Source organism: Corvus moneduloides, chromosome 21 (assembly GCF_009650955.1).
Source record: "Corvus moneduloides isolate bCorMon1 chromosome 21, bCorMon1.pri, whole genome shotgun sequence".
Taxonomy (NCBI): domain Eukaryota; kingdom Metazoa; phylum Chordata; class Aves; order Passeriformes; family Corvidae; genus Corvus; species Corvus moneduloides.
Window position 1 is genome coordinate 7,448,866 of NC_045496.1, and position 15,285 is coordinate 7,464,150.

Below are 15,285 nucleotides of genomic sequence, written 5' to 3' on the forward strand. Positions count from 1 at the left end.
ATTCTTGCCCTGAACAAATCCTCCTTTCAGGGCTTCTGTGTATCTTTCTCTCTCATTAGCATTCTTTTTTTTTTTTTTTAAATAAGTCATAAAGACCTGGTTATTTTTAAAGTTCACGTCTTATATGCTATGCAGATGCAGGGACCAGAGAGACAGAGAAGTAGCAGCGTTGTTAATTCATTCTGGGCAGAGATTTTTTTTCTTCCTACCTTTAGATGAGAAGGAGTTTGCTTTTGGCTGAAAACATTCGAAGTAAGTGCAGCACTTTGGGAAATAGCACATAAAGGGACTTTAGAGGGAGGGAGAAATGAAAAGGATGGAAAAGTCGAACAGTGACAGAGGTAGTCAGAGAATTTACAAATTATTTTCTCTGACAATGTAGACAGCTCCAGGAGGCTGCCTTCTCTTCCAGGATAAAGTCACTTGTCATTCCGTTAGGGAAAGACAAGGGATGTGTCAGGAGTTATTTGAAATGTAAAGTATTGGTTTTAGCTTCTTTCTTGCTCATTATGGTAGTAGCAAAGTGCTCTCTCTGTGTTGATGGAGAGGCTGAGATTGCAGCAGGGAAGGAGGGCTGCAGGACCAAGGGGGATCAGAAAATACCAGGGTTGGGATAGACCATGGAGAAAAAGGATTTGGGGACCCACAGAATGGAAGATATGGGGCAAAGGAGTAGGTTTGTACCAGGACTGAGGAGAAATGGGGATTATGGATAGCTCTGTAGGCTGATCAGCTCAAGAAAGACTACAGGGAAGGGGGACAGCCCAGCATCAGGGACCCCCTAAGGACATGGGGCCGCACAGATGAGGACACCAGGAGATGCTCAGGTGAAGGGGAGCACTGACTATTTGTCTGTCACAGAGCCCCCTTCTGTCCTAGTCCTCTCTGCCTCCTCCCCCAGCCTGGGTTCCTTTAGTGCTCTGCCTGTGTTAAACAGGAATGCTCTTCCCAGAAAATTCCTGGGTGAACTTTCTCCTCTCTGCACCGGTCCTGCTTGGAAGCATCACATGAATGCAAAGTGCAGCACAGACACAGAGCAGCATTGCTCTGTACAGCAGGATCTTTCTTCCCACACTCCCTGACCATTTCAGACTAATCCAACTATCCAAATAAAAAAATCCCCACATTCTTTCTCTGGGCACATCAGATACTCCCACCATCTACTCTCCCCTGATCCCACTGCAAAGGAAGTTTCAAACCAACTTTCTATTCAGTGCTGCAAACCCTGGCTGCTGAGGGACTCTGGAGTCAAGGGCACGAGAAACTCCAGGCTCTGGAAAAGTTGGTTTGTGGAGAGCACACTCCCTGCTAGTCCGTGGAGTGCTCTGCTGCTCCCAGCTATCCCAGCTTTCCCTCTTTGGCCTCTCCCTGTAATGGCTGCAGTTAGCAAGAGCACACCGGTGGCAGATAAGCATCTGGTAACCCATGGCAACCAAGTTCCTTTAGAAAATGGTCTTCCGATAATTTCCTAAATGAACAGGCCTTTTTTGTCTTGTTGGAAATGGGGGAGAAAAGAGGATAAGAGGATGGGAAAAGGCACCAGGTGCGTTTGTGTGGACAGGTGCCACAGGCATCCCTGGGTGCTGCAGGATCAGACAATTTGCTCACTTGTGGGCACCTTTCTCTTTCCAGCCCTCACAGGATCTGGGGATTTGGATATCCCACCAGCAATTTCTTCCAAATCTCTCCATAACAGGCTAAAGCCGCAGTGACAGGCTGAGAGGGATGGATGACCTCAGGCAGAGGCACAGACAGGGCAGCAGACAGTGAGCCGGGTGTTTGTGCAAGCCGCTGTTACAGGATGAGGCTGATTATATTCCATTCTGGATTTGATTAGATTGCATAAGTAGACAGACCAGCAGAAATGAGCTGCCTGGGAGAGCAGGACATTTAACTAAAGGTCAGACAAAATTGCCCTGGAAACTGGTAGGTAGAGAGAAGTGTGGAGATGGAGGTGGAGCTGTGAGGGCTGGCTCCTGGTAGAGACACGGGAACAGAGCTTAATTGCTGGAATTTCTGAGAGTTTGTACAAGCCTCACCTCAGAGGTGCCCTACATAAACTCACTTGTACTGCAGCCCTCACACTGCAGTGCTCCCCTTCCACATGGCAGCACCCCAAATCCCCAGGGCACAGCCACCTACACTGCCCACCCTCCCTGCATGGCCGCGAGCATCCCCTGAAGACCACCCCTTCTTGCATCCAGCTGAGCTGACCACAGAAGAAGGAAAACACAATATTCCACTCCTGCCCTCCACTGCTGGGATGGCAAATCCATCCTCACCAAAGGGAAATATTTTCCCTGTTAACAAAACCAAAACTGCAGGGGAAGTGACACTCACAGACTGTGTTGACAGCATCTGTATTATTTTTAATATATATTTTTCCCCCTTCTCAATTAACTTTTCCATAAATATATTTTTCCAGCAGGCCAAATAATTGGATTTTTCTTTGCTAAAAGAAGGGAACATAAATTACTCCTGTTGGGTGCAGATTAGGTTATGGGATTTCTTTTCTTCTGTCACCGTCAATGCCCCAATGTCAGAGAGCTTTAATATTTAATGCATTCCTAATTAGTCTCCATTGGCCCAGGGCACTTAACAAAACCTGACACCAACCATCGAGTCAAGTTCATTTAGAGAGCACAATTACCCAACCATCATTTCCATAGTGCAGCTGGATTAGCCACGAAATTCCCTTCCCAACCCCCAGCCTTGCTCCCACCTTCCCACAGTTGCAAGTTAATTATGGGAAAAAAAAAGAAAAAGGAAAAAAAAAAAGAGAGGATTTGATTCCAGTGACAGAAGATACAAATTATCTCATTTGGTCAGGGCAATGACATTTCCAAGATTCCTTTAATCTCTAGGAAGCTCTGCCGTGCTGAGCGGCATTTACCGAAGGATGTTGCTGCTTGTGGCACTCCTGTTGCTTTGCATGCTCCAAAGATCTGGATTTCATGTTTCCCAATGCACAGGCTGATCACCTGGGAAAGGAGGGGGGGAAAAAAACCCATCTGGAAATATATATAACTTTAAATAATACTTATTTGCCCAGAGAGACTTGGCTTGTCTTGAGAGACTCAAGAGGCAGGAAGGGGCACAGGCTGGGAGAGCTGGGGTGGGGAGAGATGGTGATGGCAGAGGCAGCAAAAATGAGCTGGGGATGAAGGGAGAGCCCAGTTTCACTGCACTCAGCCAAAACACGGGATATCCAGGCTCTCCAGCTTTTGGGAGCTACCCCTGGTGTCACCCAGGTGCAGCTCCTGATAAATCCGAGCGAAAGAAGCTCTGAAGCGCTGTGTGGAATCTCCGACCTTTTGCTGCTGGCTCAGGGGACACAGCAATGCAAAGTTCAGCTGCATGAGTTCCCATCTCAAGAAAGACTTTGGCTCTTTGGCACAAGGAGCCCTGAGTATAACTGAGCTGGGTAAAAAAAAAAAAAAAGACAGAAAGAAATGTCCCAGGACTTCACCGCTCTGGAGCACAATAATAACCCAAACTCCTCCGCTGCCAGCTCTTGTTGCCAGCAGAAATGACTCTGTGTGGCAGACTTGGGCTAAAAATTATCATTTAAGTGGCCAAATGTTGTGAACTGATCCTTTCTAGGATGTCAGTAACACCGAAACCAAACCGCTTTGTGGGGATGAATAGGCTTGACCTTCATTTTCAAACGATAACCACAGGAGCTTCTCACAGACAATATCAACAATTACAGAAAAAGATCATATCTGTAAAATCTGTCACCCCGTGAGTAATTTCAATTGCAATCACAAATGCAAAATGTATGTTGCATGCTGGAGAGTAATTTAATTTGAGACCTCAAAAATGGTCAGATAAAAATATAGGCTATATTAATTAATACTTAATACCAGTTTCCTCCTCATACTTTCCACAATGGTCATTGAGGATAAAATTTACCAAAAATACTTTGCTAAATAAACAGGCACAGCTTTTATGATGCCAAACTTTTCATTTCTCAGTTAATTGCAGCATTTGTAACCAAGCCTACACTCACAAATCATACGATGCTGCTGCTCTTTGTATGTTGCTGGCCTGAAATTGCAATTGGTGCAATTGGAAATGTTTGATCCAAGCTCATCGATTTCAATTCTTCTCACCAGTACCATGGAAATACTTTTTTTTTCCAAGAAGAATCACTCAGCTCTGCTATCTGTCTGTATCTGTTCAGTATTCAGGAAATAAATCCCTCCACAGCTTCTAAAACTTCTTAAACTGAGCACTAGGGAAGCCTATTCCAGGAAATGATGATATTTCTCTTCAGTGAGCGAGAAATAACCACTTGTTGATCCTGTGAACTCATCTTCATCCTCCTCGTGCAAAGAGGCAGCAACTGCAGGGTTAATCTGGAATATTAACTTGTTAGATTGTTGTTCTGCCCTGGGGCCATCAGGAGCTTAAATAGCCAACAGTTAATTAAAAATAAACTGACACTTTACTTTAAGGATAGTTTTAATAACCATTTATAAATGTTACATTAAAAATTCATACACTGTTATCAACTCCTGCTAAGGATTTACAGCACAATGGAGGTGTCATGAATGTTTTATAGCTTCTGTGGAAAACCTCTTCCTGAACAGACATTTTCAGAGGTCTGTGTGTCTTTCCAGGGCTGCAGCAAACACCCAACACAACAGCAGTGTGGAAAATATAAGGAGATTCCCGAGATGACAGGGCTTGAGTTTAGACTTTGCTCTGCAGCCTACACGGCCAACACATCAGAGGCATCAAATACTTCAAGGAAGTGTTAAAAACTCCTCCTGATTTCTGCTCTGAAGCAGCCCATTCATCCATGAGCTTTAGGAACAGCCACACAGAGCTTCCCAGCATGGACTGCATCAGTTTTCTCAGTAAGAACCCCCATGAGGGTCACTATAAACAGTCAGGGGCCTCCAAAAGTTCAGAAAATTTGATTACAATCTAGAGCAGGGAAAATAACCTAGTGCTGCAAGGTAATCTCCTTTGTCAGCCTCTCCAAACTCACACACAGAGGCAAACACCCTCCCAGACACCAACACCTCGGCCCTGTGTATGGGTATAAGCTGGTCTCAGGTACATTTTTTACTCCTGTTTGCAGCTGAGGAGAGCCAGCAAAGCTGTTGTGCTTGGAATAAGTGCTCTTTGACCTGGAAAGCACGGAGAGATTCGTGCTGTCGAGTCAAGGCTCCCGGCTCTTCCCTCCCTGCCTGCCTGTGGCTGCAATGTGTGATGGTGCCTTCCCTCCCCATCTGCCAGGAGGGATGATAATCCCTCCCTGTCGTGGTGGGCTTGGACAGATAAACCCATTAACGAGGGGGAGGTGGCACGATAGCACAATGAGAACTGCTCCTGAAATTATTATGGATAAATTGGTCTTACTGTCATCATTAGCTACCTCAAAATGAGCTTCCTTTGACAATGTTGCTGCCCCTTTTGTTTTAAAAACACACCAACACTGCCATGATTGAAGCTGGCTGTCTATATGCTTCTGCAAAACAAATTCAAGCTCATGGTTACTGCTTGTCTGTGTTGCTTCTCTCTCACTCTCAAAGTGACATTAAGCCGGGGAGATGCTGAGTGAGGGAAGGAGGAGATGTGGCTTCCAAGGCCCTGTGAGGCACTGAGGCACAGAAGTGATTAAATCCACAAGGTGAGGGCTGACCACCTCCCTTGTACTTAACACCAGCCGTGCAAACACAGGCACTCGCTGTGCAGGCGCTGATGGAGAACAACCTTCAGCCTCCTCAGCCAGCCACCAATCAAACTGGCATTAACCTTGCTTGCTTTTGCCTTGCCTTTTTATTTTTCTCCTGTTTTGCTGCGTTTTAGGGGAAAGCTTCTCTGAGTATTTGCTTCTCTGGCATAAAAAAGTTTAAAAATTAATGAAAAATACTTGGTGTCAGGCAGGTGCCAAGCTCTAATTAGGGTAATTGATAATACAATGTTCGAAGGTAGCAGAAGCCCTCAGGCTGCCATGCAAACACCCCTGAGGAGCAGATAAAGATGAAGCAGGCATTTGTCCAGGTTCATTTCATCAAATTTGCACCCTTAAAAGCAGCCAAACCAAGGCTGGATTTTATCCTCCTGCCTACAGCTGAGGTAGGCTCCTGGCAGGATCTTCCAGGCACCCGCTTCTCCTCTCGCTCCCTCTCCAGAACCAGGGAGGGTGAGGGCAGCGTGCTCAGAGATCAAAGTTACACAAATGTGAAACCTCTTGGGACTGCAGGAGCTTCTGACCTGCAACCTGTCCCCTGTGGCAGCCTTTGGGTGGGCCTGGTCCTGCTGTCCACTGCCAGCCCAGCGTGCCCATTGCTCCCCAGGCTCCACTGCCAGAGCCAAGGAGGTGACAAAATGTGGGCTGATTTTAGTGGGTGGCAGGCACAGAGATCCTTTAAAATGCTGTCCTCTCCATCCTGCATTCCCGTTCCCTCTTCCTCTGCCCTGTAATCTAAATGATTGTTTTCATTCAGGGCAACTTCTCCTCTTTTCCCTCCAGTGACGACAGTTTTGTTCTGATGGAGTCGTGAGGTTCACCAGATATAGTGAAGGGCTGTTTCTGCAAGGACTTCAAAAAGCTTGTTTCATTCGCTTGGTCCCTTTCATCCTTTGTTGTCCCTGGTTGTGTTGGGCTCCCAACTGCTCCCCTGCCTTATCTACTCAGATTTCTGCTGAGGGCTCAGAGGCAACACAGTCAAAATCCACATGTGATGCCCAATCTGAAAACTGCTGCTCCCCAGCTCACACAAACGAGAAAAGGCTCAGAGGGGCTTCACACACACACAGAGACACACAGAGACACACAGGGGGACCCAGGGACACACAGAGACACACAGAGACACACAGGGGGACACAGGGGCACACAGGGGGACACAGGGGGACACACAGGGACACGCGGGGGGACACAGGGAGATACAGGGGGACACAGGGACACACAGGGACACACAGGGGGACACAGGGAGATACAGGGGGACACAGGGGGACACAGGGACACACAGGGGGACACAGGGGGACACAGGGACACACAGGGACACACAGGGGCACACAGGGGGACACACAGGGACACACAGGGACACACGGGGGGACAGATGGACACACAGGGGCACACAGGGAGACACAGGGACACAGGGGGATACAGGGACACACAGGGGGACAGATGGACACACAGGGGCACACGGGGACACACGGGGGGACAGATGGACACAGGGACACACAGGGGGACACAGGGGGACACAGACACACAGACACAGGGACACACAGGGACACAGAGCCTGTGGATGCCACCACCACCTGTTCCTAAAGAGTTCCACCTGCTGATACAGGAGGATGATGTTTCTGTGGATATTCAGAGGATGCACATCCCATGCACTCCCACTTCCAGCTGCTTGTGGCCACACTGACCAACTCTCAGAGATTTTTTGGGGGATACTGGGCACTTTATCTGTCTCTGCACCCCCTCCCACCATGCTGCAGGCACCCACTCTCTGCAAGTTCCAATTCCAGCTTGCCTGCATGGGAATTGTGGCTTTTGGCACTGCCTGTCCTTGCAGAGGCCACATCACACACTGCAACACCCATGCACTCACTGCTGTGCACGTCTCTCCCACACCCCCACCCTCCATTTCTTCAGGAGCACAGGAAAAGAGTTTAAAAAGGAGAAAAAAAATACATAGCTTTAGGCTGAAACTGGGCCAGGACATCCCATCCCATCCCGTCCCAACTGAGGGTTATCCCCAGCTCTGTACGCAGTGCCAGCAGCTCCTGGCAATTTCCACAGCACCCCATTCTTGCTCTGACTGTGCTACAGCTGCTGTGAGCCAGGAAAAAGGGGTGTTTTGTGGATCCAATTTGTAATTTTACACCAGATCCTGAGAAACTTGATGCCTGCACTTCTGCCACCAAACCAGGACTTGGGAGAAGCCTCTACCCAAGCATGGATTCAAGGCTTTCCTGCCCAGAAAAACACACACTCTGTGGCATTCCCAGCTCCTACCTGGGCCAATTTGCTCCTTGTATTACTGCCTCGGGAGCATCATTGCCATGTGTTCACTCACCCATATCTCCCTGCAGCATTTTTAATCTAATCCTCTGTGTAACTGCAAGGCGAGGGTCATTTAGAGCTATTTTTCATAAAAACACTATCCCAGTCCAAATAATAATAATGCAGAAGGAAAAAAAAATTAAAAAAATAACCAGAGAAGTTGTTGGAGAGGAGAAAACAGGCCTGGATTAAGCTCAGAGACTTGTCTCCCTCTACTGGCTCCCAGATAAGGCAGACAGGAGTCAAACTCCTTTCTCAGGAGAAAAACAGCACTAAACACGCTGTCACACCGTCCTTTTTTTTTGGACTTTATTAATGCACACACCTCTGAAAGAAACAAGGGCAATCTGAAGAGGTTTTATGAAACGTGTCTCCAGTTCATTATTGCAAGTTAGGAATCAGCACTGGAATATTCCTACCTGTGTTCTCCTCTTTATTTCCAAGGTAAGATTTCTTCCTGCTGAGTATTTTCCTAGCAATTCTCCTGATCTCGTTTTCAAAGCTCCATCTCTAGATTTCCCTCTGATATTATTTGTCTGCCCTTGCCCCACAGCTTTCCTGCAAACCTGCTCCAGCACAGTGTGCAGCATCGCTGCTGTGCTCCCCTCCAAATCCCTCACCCAGCCTCACAGGGAAAGGGATTTTCCTGCCCAGGAATGACGGGAAGGCTCTGCCAAGCTTTCCTGTAGGACTTTTGGTGTGGGAGAAAGGGAAGGAGAGGCAAAGAGCAGCCACATGCATGGATCTGATTTCAGGATGGAGCCTTGGAGGCATTGGCACCACCTCTCCCTGTGATATATCATTCCCAAATGGATTCTCTGCCTTGTACATTGAACGTCTGGGAGGGGGTGAGGGAAGAATCAAAATCTATTAACCAAAAATTTTCATGAGGGGTATAAAACTCTGGACTTAGCCACAGTCTGCATCAGGGTCTGAGACAAGCCACAATTATTATCCCTGTCCTCATTACTTTTTTTGGTTATTTTCCATAAAAACAATATTTCAGTCCAAATGATAACCATGCAGAGGAAAGGGAAGGAAAGGGAAGGGAAGGGAAGGGAAGGGAAGGGAAGGGAAGGGAAGGGAAGGGAAGGGAAGGGAAGGGAAGGGAAGGGAAGGGAAGGGAAGGGAAGGGAGAGAACTTGTCAGAGAGAAGAAAACAGGCTAAGGTTACATTATACTGCTAATATTTCTATGTCCAGAGCGTCCACAGGTTTGGGGTTCTTTGGTACAAAACTTGGCTGAACTGTCTGGATCTTCAGCATTTTCTAAGTTTCTTTCTGCTTGATAATCTGCCTCTTGAAATCTGTAAGAAAGGGAGTCTATAATGAAATGAAATCTCTAAGAATGTTCCCTGAGTCCTGTGATCATCTGTATTACAAACAATTAGGCTCTTTCAGTGGCTTGACTCTCCAGAAATTACTCTTCCTACTTCTTTCTTTTGGTTGAAATGTTAAAGGAAATCAATGCCGTTAAGAAAAAGACATCATAATTTGCAGGGGGAAGGGCAAACATGGTCATTTTTAGCCATCATGAAAACAAAAATTGCTATCCCCAGCTTGAGAAATATTGTGATGAAGTTGTTTTTCCAATCAAAGCCCCATTTGTGCTGGACATGTTACAAAGATCCTGGTTTGCCTGCAGGTAAGAGCTCATTGGCATTTTTACTAATGTGCCTGGAAGGGAAGCAGGACACTATAATTCTGAAGAAAAATAGCTGAGAATTTTGCCATTTATGTTGTTTTTGATTTTCAGATGTTGTCCTGTTCATACACCATCCAAAAGGCACTGAAACTGCCCTAGAAAGTTTTCACCTGTTACACAGAAATGCAAAAAAAGGAAGAAACATGAGAAAGGAACATGGGACCTTTTTGGCAGCTATACTATCACAGAATCAGAATTATTAAAAGTTGGAAAAGACCTCCAGGACCATCAGGTCCAAGTGTGCCCGATCCCCGCCTTGTCAGCCCAGAGCTCTGAGTGCCACATCCAGCCCTTCCTTGGACACCTCCAGGGATGCGGACTCCAAACCTGCCTGGGTAGCCCCTGCCAAGGCCTGAGCACCCTTTCCACGAGGAAATTCCACAGCACAGGGTGCAGGAAAGGAAAAAACTTGCCCATCTGAAACTGTGAAGGGCAGACTGGGGAGAAGACAATAAAGAATCAAAATGGAAGATAATAGGAGTGACACCAAGTTCCTCAGCGAAGAGGTAGAAGAGAATGAGTGGACAACACATGATATAAACAGTGAACCTTGTGTTTAATATCAGGAATTTTCAGCCTGGATTGTAGATGCTGGGGCATCCACAGGCTATCTCCGGGAGATCTGAGAAAGCCAGCAGAGGAAAGTGAGCCAACTGCAAGGGCTTATTTTAGACTTCCACCTCCAGCAGGCAAAGCCTTAGGGGGCTTCAAATCCAAACAGGATGGAAATGAGTGTTTTCTCCCCAGCCAGGTCAGCCAGAGCCCACCAGCACCACAAGGTGGGGTTAGTCCAGCGTAGATCCGCCGCCGACAAGCGCCAGGTAGTGAATAATAATCGCAGTCCCACTTCCTGCGGCTCTTTCTCCACAGAGGTTTGTTATTGACCCAGCGCAGTTTAGCTTGTGAGATGTGATGAAATCAGCGCCGCAGGGCTGATGGCAGTGGCTGCAGGCTATTAAAGCTCAGATGCCATCTTTAACTTGTGCTGGGGGCTCTTCTTTATTCATGACATGACAGCCAGAGGATGAGGTGTCAGGCGTAACACTAACATTTCTTGGCACCCACTGGTTTGAATCGCTCACAAAACTTTGCCTTATTTAGGAGCCGATTTGTGTATTTATAATTAATATGGATTAGCTGTTATTATCTATGCAATATGGCAGGCAGGCGGTGGAGAGAGGCTCACAGCTGTTCAACCATGCAAATGATGCCCACAGAAAGTACAGTTTAGTACTGGGATATTAATACCAGCACACAGAAGAAGTTCAGGACCAGGGGTGGGGAATATAAATAACTATGGCTTGGAAACTTTCCCAAGATTTCCCTGGCCATAGAGCTGAGGTGCAGGGCATAGACCCAGGCATTGGTTCCTCCTGTATTCTCTAATGGTTCTCACTGTTCACAGCAGTTATGAATGAATGAAAAAAAAAATATCACAGCTGGCCTCAAAACAACCATCTAAGCTTTCTGTGCTTGCTCCCAGCCAAAAAATTCCCAATGCTTTTGTTTGCACCTGGAGTTTTTGAAGAAAGGCATCGGATTTGACAAGCATTTAGTTGGGAAGGTTGATCTGTTCTAAAAATAATCCTCAGGGAAGGATCTGGCTGCATGGCCCATTCTCTAATATTCTGCTCAGTGGAAGAGGTACTGCATCCCTGATGGGTCTGGGGTCAGCCAGAAACCCCAATTTGCTCAGCAGCCCCTCCCAGGCAGTGCAGGTGAAAGGGACCTGGATTGATGTGCTCATCCCTCTGCATGGGCTGTAAATCTGAGGCACTCTGGACAGGCTGCACTCCCTCTCTATGAACCTCGCCCAGCACAGCACATAATTCTCTCTAGGAAATACTGGATGAAAATCCTGGCTCTGTTTTTCTCTCCAGTCACAGAGGCTTCTGCTTTTAGACACTGAGTTCTGCCAGCAAGACGCCCTAAGGTGAGGCTTTTCCCTGGATTTCAGGCTCAGCGATACCTTCAAAGCCATTGCTCCTATGTCAAGCCTGGCTCAGAGACTCCTCGTCAGCAGCACTGTGTTAAAAGTCCCAAAAGCTCCAGCTGCAACTTATGCCTTGTTAGAAACCAAAGCCAGTCAGTGTCCAAGAAACCAGGACTCAGTGGTTCTTGTATCTTCAGGATTCCTTATCCAAAACCACCAGGATCTTGTTCAGGAAAAAGGGCCTCTTTTCTGCAGGAGAGCATGTCCTGCTCTACCAGCACCTATCTGGCTGAAACTCTTCTGGTAAAGGACTGGGAGAAGATGATTTCCAGGCCTGCAGTCTCAAGAGAAGTAAAAGTGGGGCAGAAAAGCACCGAGCTCCGGCATAGCCTCCTCCATATGGGTGATGAATGCAGTAGGGTTTGGCATCAGCACTCACACAGCTCCTCTTGGGCTTGTTAAGCCTGCCTAACTATATCAGATATACTGACAGGAGTCCTGTTAACAGAGCAAATCCAAATCATCTCCTCTGCCAATATCCCAGAAAAGAGGAAAGGAGTGAGAGAAGTGGGATGCCACAGAAAGGCTTTGATTTTGCACTGCCTTGCACAGAAAGGGCTGCTTGGAGATACTGAAACAGGGTGAAAGGGAAGAGGGGAGCAGGAGATCTAACAAAGTGAACAGAAATTGCAGCTGTCTTCAGGTCTAAATCTGCACAGGACACACATATGTCTTCAGGAGTCAGAAGCTCAGCCTTTGCCTATTTCCTTCACTGAATCCTACTGCAAGGTGCTTTACCTCAGCTGTGGTACCAGTGACACCTGCTCGGGGTGACAGAAAATCCGCAGGTCTCTTCCATCCCAAGTGGCCATTCAGCATGTCCTGACAATGTGCAGCACAGGGAGGAGTGTTGCCCAGTGTTGTAAGCAAGGCTGGGCCTTCTGACAGCACAGACCAGGACTGACAATTGCAGTGCTTGATCTGCTGGGTGGGCAATTTATTAAAACAGATATCTAGGGCTTTAATCACTCTGCCAGGCTGCCATCTGCTTACCTCATGCTCCATCCTGGCTCAGGCCAGGTCTCCATGTAGGAGAGGAGAGCACTTTGGGGTCTGTGTCATAATTCACTGTGTGCACACTCAGACTGTGCTGTTTGGGGCTATGGATCGTGCCACATGTGAGCAGCCCCAGTGACGCTTCCTGTGAAATTAGAGGGGGGGCTGGACCAGCACAGGGAGTCCCAAGGTTTGGTTTGGCCTCTGGGCTTAAGCTGGGAACAGAAGTGATGGGGGGAGCTAGTTCCCCTAACCTCACTGCCGTGTCAGCAGGGCTCGTGGAAAACATCTGGCAATATTTACAGAGATGTTATTCACAGATACAAAGTCAATTCATCTCATCCACTTTCTTGCTGTGATTCTCAGTGGCAATAGTGTTCTCCAAAACCTGAGCTCTCTCTGTCCTGTGCATAACCTTAGAAACCACATTGCTGCCCTCCAGGTGGCTTCTGCCAACAGCTGAAAAACAGGACTTCAAAGTGCTCCTGAGAGGGGTTTGGACTCAGTTTGACTGTGTCTTCTTCACATCACCCATCTGGACCAGACTAACAGGACCCAGATGTGGCTTGACTGTGAGGCCTCCTGTTAGTGCAAACCCTTTTCCTCCTCAGAGCATCCCCAGCAAGCAAGTCATGAAGGAAAGGTCCATCACGGGCCCTTGCTCACCTGGTAGAGAATGCTCCTCACATGGAGGAGAAGGTCCCTTTGACTCAGAGATCTTAAAGGTTACTAAGGTTTGAGAGCATTCCCCAAATGAGTTATCTACACCACTGGCTGTGGACTGTACAGTCTGGGAAGGAAAATTCTTTCTACCCCTAAGGATAGGAGTTCATTGGAAGAGTTGCTTCAAAGCATCCTGCAGTGCTGTGTGGTTTGTGCCTCTGACAGCCAGGCTGAGCTGCACTAAATGGTTCAGTGTCCTCACTGCTGTCCCCTGAGGCAGCAGAGTGGTCCCAGAGCACAGTCAGTACCCACCAGCTACCAACGATGGAACTCAGACACAAACCAAGAGCAGAAGTGTTCAATAAATTCAGATTTCTCTCGAAAGACTGAAGAAGGCTCCCAGAACCATATGCCAGAGGAATGGAAAATATAAATATCTCATAATGAGATAGACACTGGAGTCTCAGGGAGATAAGAGAAGTGCAGGGAAAGGAACACAGTCTGCAGTGGGGCAGACGTGGAATAGGAAATATTTCTGCCGTAAGGACTAAGGGATCCCATGGGTGACAAATTAAATGCGTTGTTATTCCTGGGCAGGTAGTTTTTGTTCGTGAAGGCTCCCAATTTTCTGCCTACATTTTCCAGTGGCTAGTCCACATGGGGAGCAGCTATGGCTGGGCTGAGCCTCGGAAGGAAGGGATCCTCAGGTGGCTTCGTGCCCACTGGGCAGGGGGATTTGGGTAGATTTGACTGAAAACAGACAGATGGGCTTGGAGTCTTATGGAGCTGAGAACAGGGATTAGTTAGAAACCCCTTCACTCCCCAAAGATAAATTTGGGTTTATTGAGATGCACATGAGTCATGGGATGAGACATGGGGCGCATCACTTAAAGCATCGCTGGATGGAGATCTCTTGTCATCGTGCAAAAGGCAGTGCAATACTGGGTCAGGGCACAGGATTCTGCCTTTGCTTAAATAAAATGATTAATACCAGATAAAAACAGCCATGAGATTTTAGTTCCATGACAGCTGGTACCCACCCGGTGTCAGGGACCAGGGGCGATTGGAGAGCTGCCACCTTCCTGCTCCCAGACCTCCTCCTGAGAGCAAACTCATTCACCCAGCCTCCCTGAGGAAACTCCACAGACACGAGGATTAAGGAAATATTTAGCCAGCCAGGCAGGGGCACTGTCCCAGTGAGAAGTCCATCTTAACCAGTAGGGGTTCAAAACTAATTTGTCCATTTGATTTCCCAGAAGCTGATGCCTTCAGTGCAGTAAATGAGTCCCGTAAATGGAGGTCACAGCAGGGCCTGATGTTCGCTTTTGCTCCTGTCAGGAGCCGAGCATAAGGGCTTTCACATGCCACTCTGCATTTCAAACCAGCAACAGCAGCCTGGGAGCATTTAAGTGAGCCCTAATTAGCACTGATAGATTTCAGGGTGCTCCGAGCTGGCTGAGCAGCCTCTGCAGAGCTGGGAGCAGTCTCCTTCACTGCCTGAATGACAAACAGGTTCGCTGGGACTTGGGTTTGAGACAGCTCAATAAAAGCAGTTATGACATGGCCACAGGCCTTGAATTAACAGCTGATCCAACAAAGAAAAGAGGTGAAACAGCAAACAATTAATGCTTTTTCTTGTGCCATTTCCTAAAGACAAACTCCCAGAGAGCTGCAGGTTTGGAGTTCAGCTGCTTACCTGTGTTTTCTCCAGTCCTTTGGATCTGCAAAGCTGGGGATTGCTCATATTAAAAATTGTGCCAAGTCATAAATTCCTGGTGGTTTTAAAACTCTCTGTGTTTGTTTGATACTTTATGAACTGTTGCAGAATTATTCTGATTAGGTTAAGTGTCTGTAGCTTGTTTTAAGCTTGGCATGTCTCCAGTTGTGACAAGGATGT

At 47.4% G+C, this 15,285-nt stretch overlaps 1 long non-coding RNA gene across 1 annotated transcript; it reads left to right on the top strand.

The window, feature by feature from the left end:
• Positions 1–8,268: 8,268 nt before the first annotated feature.
• LOC116454476 lies at positions 8,269–12,694 on the top strand. The gene is made up of 2 exons (XR_004244114.1): positions 8,269–8,476; positions 9,788–12,694. It is a non-coding gene; the product is annotated as an uncharacterized LOC116454476 (long non-coding RNA).
• Positions 12,695–15,285: the final 2,591 nt, after the last annotated feature.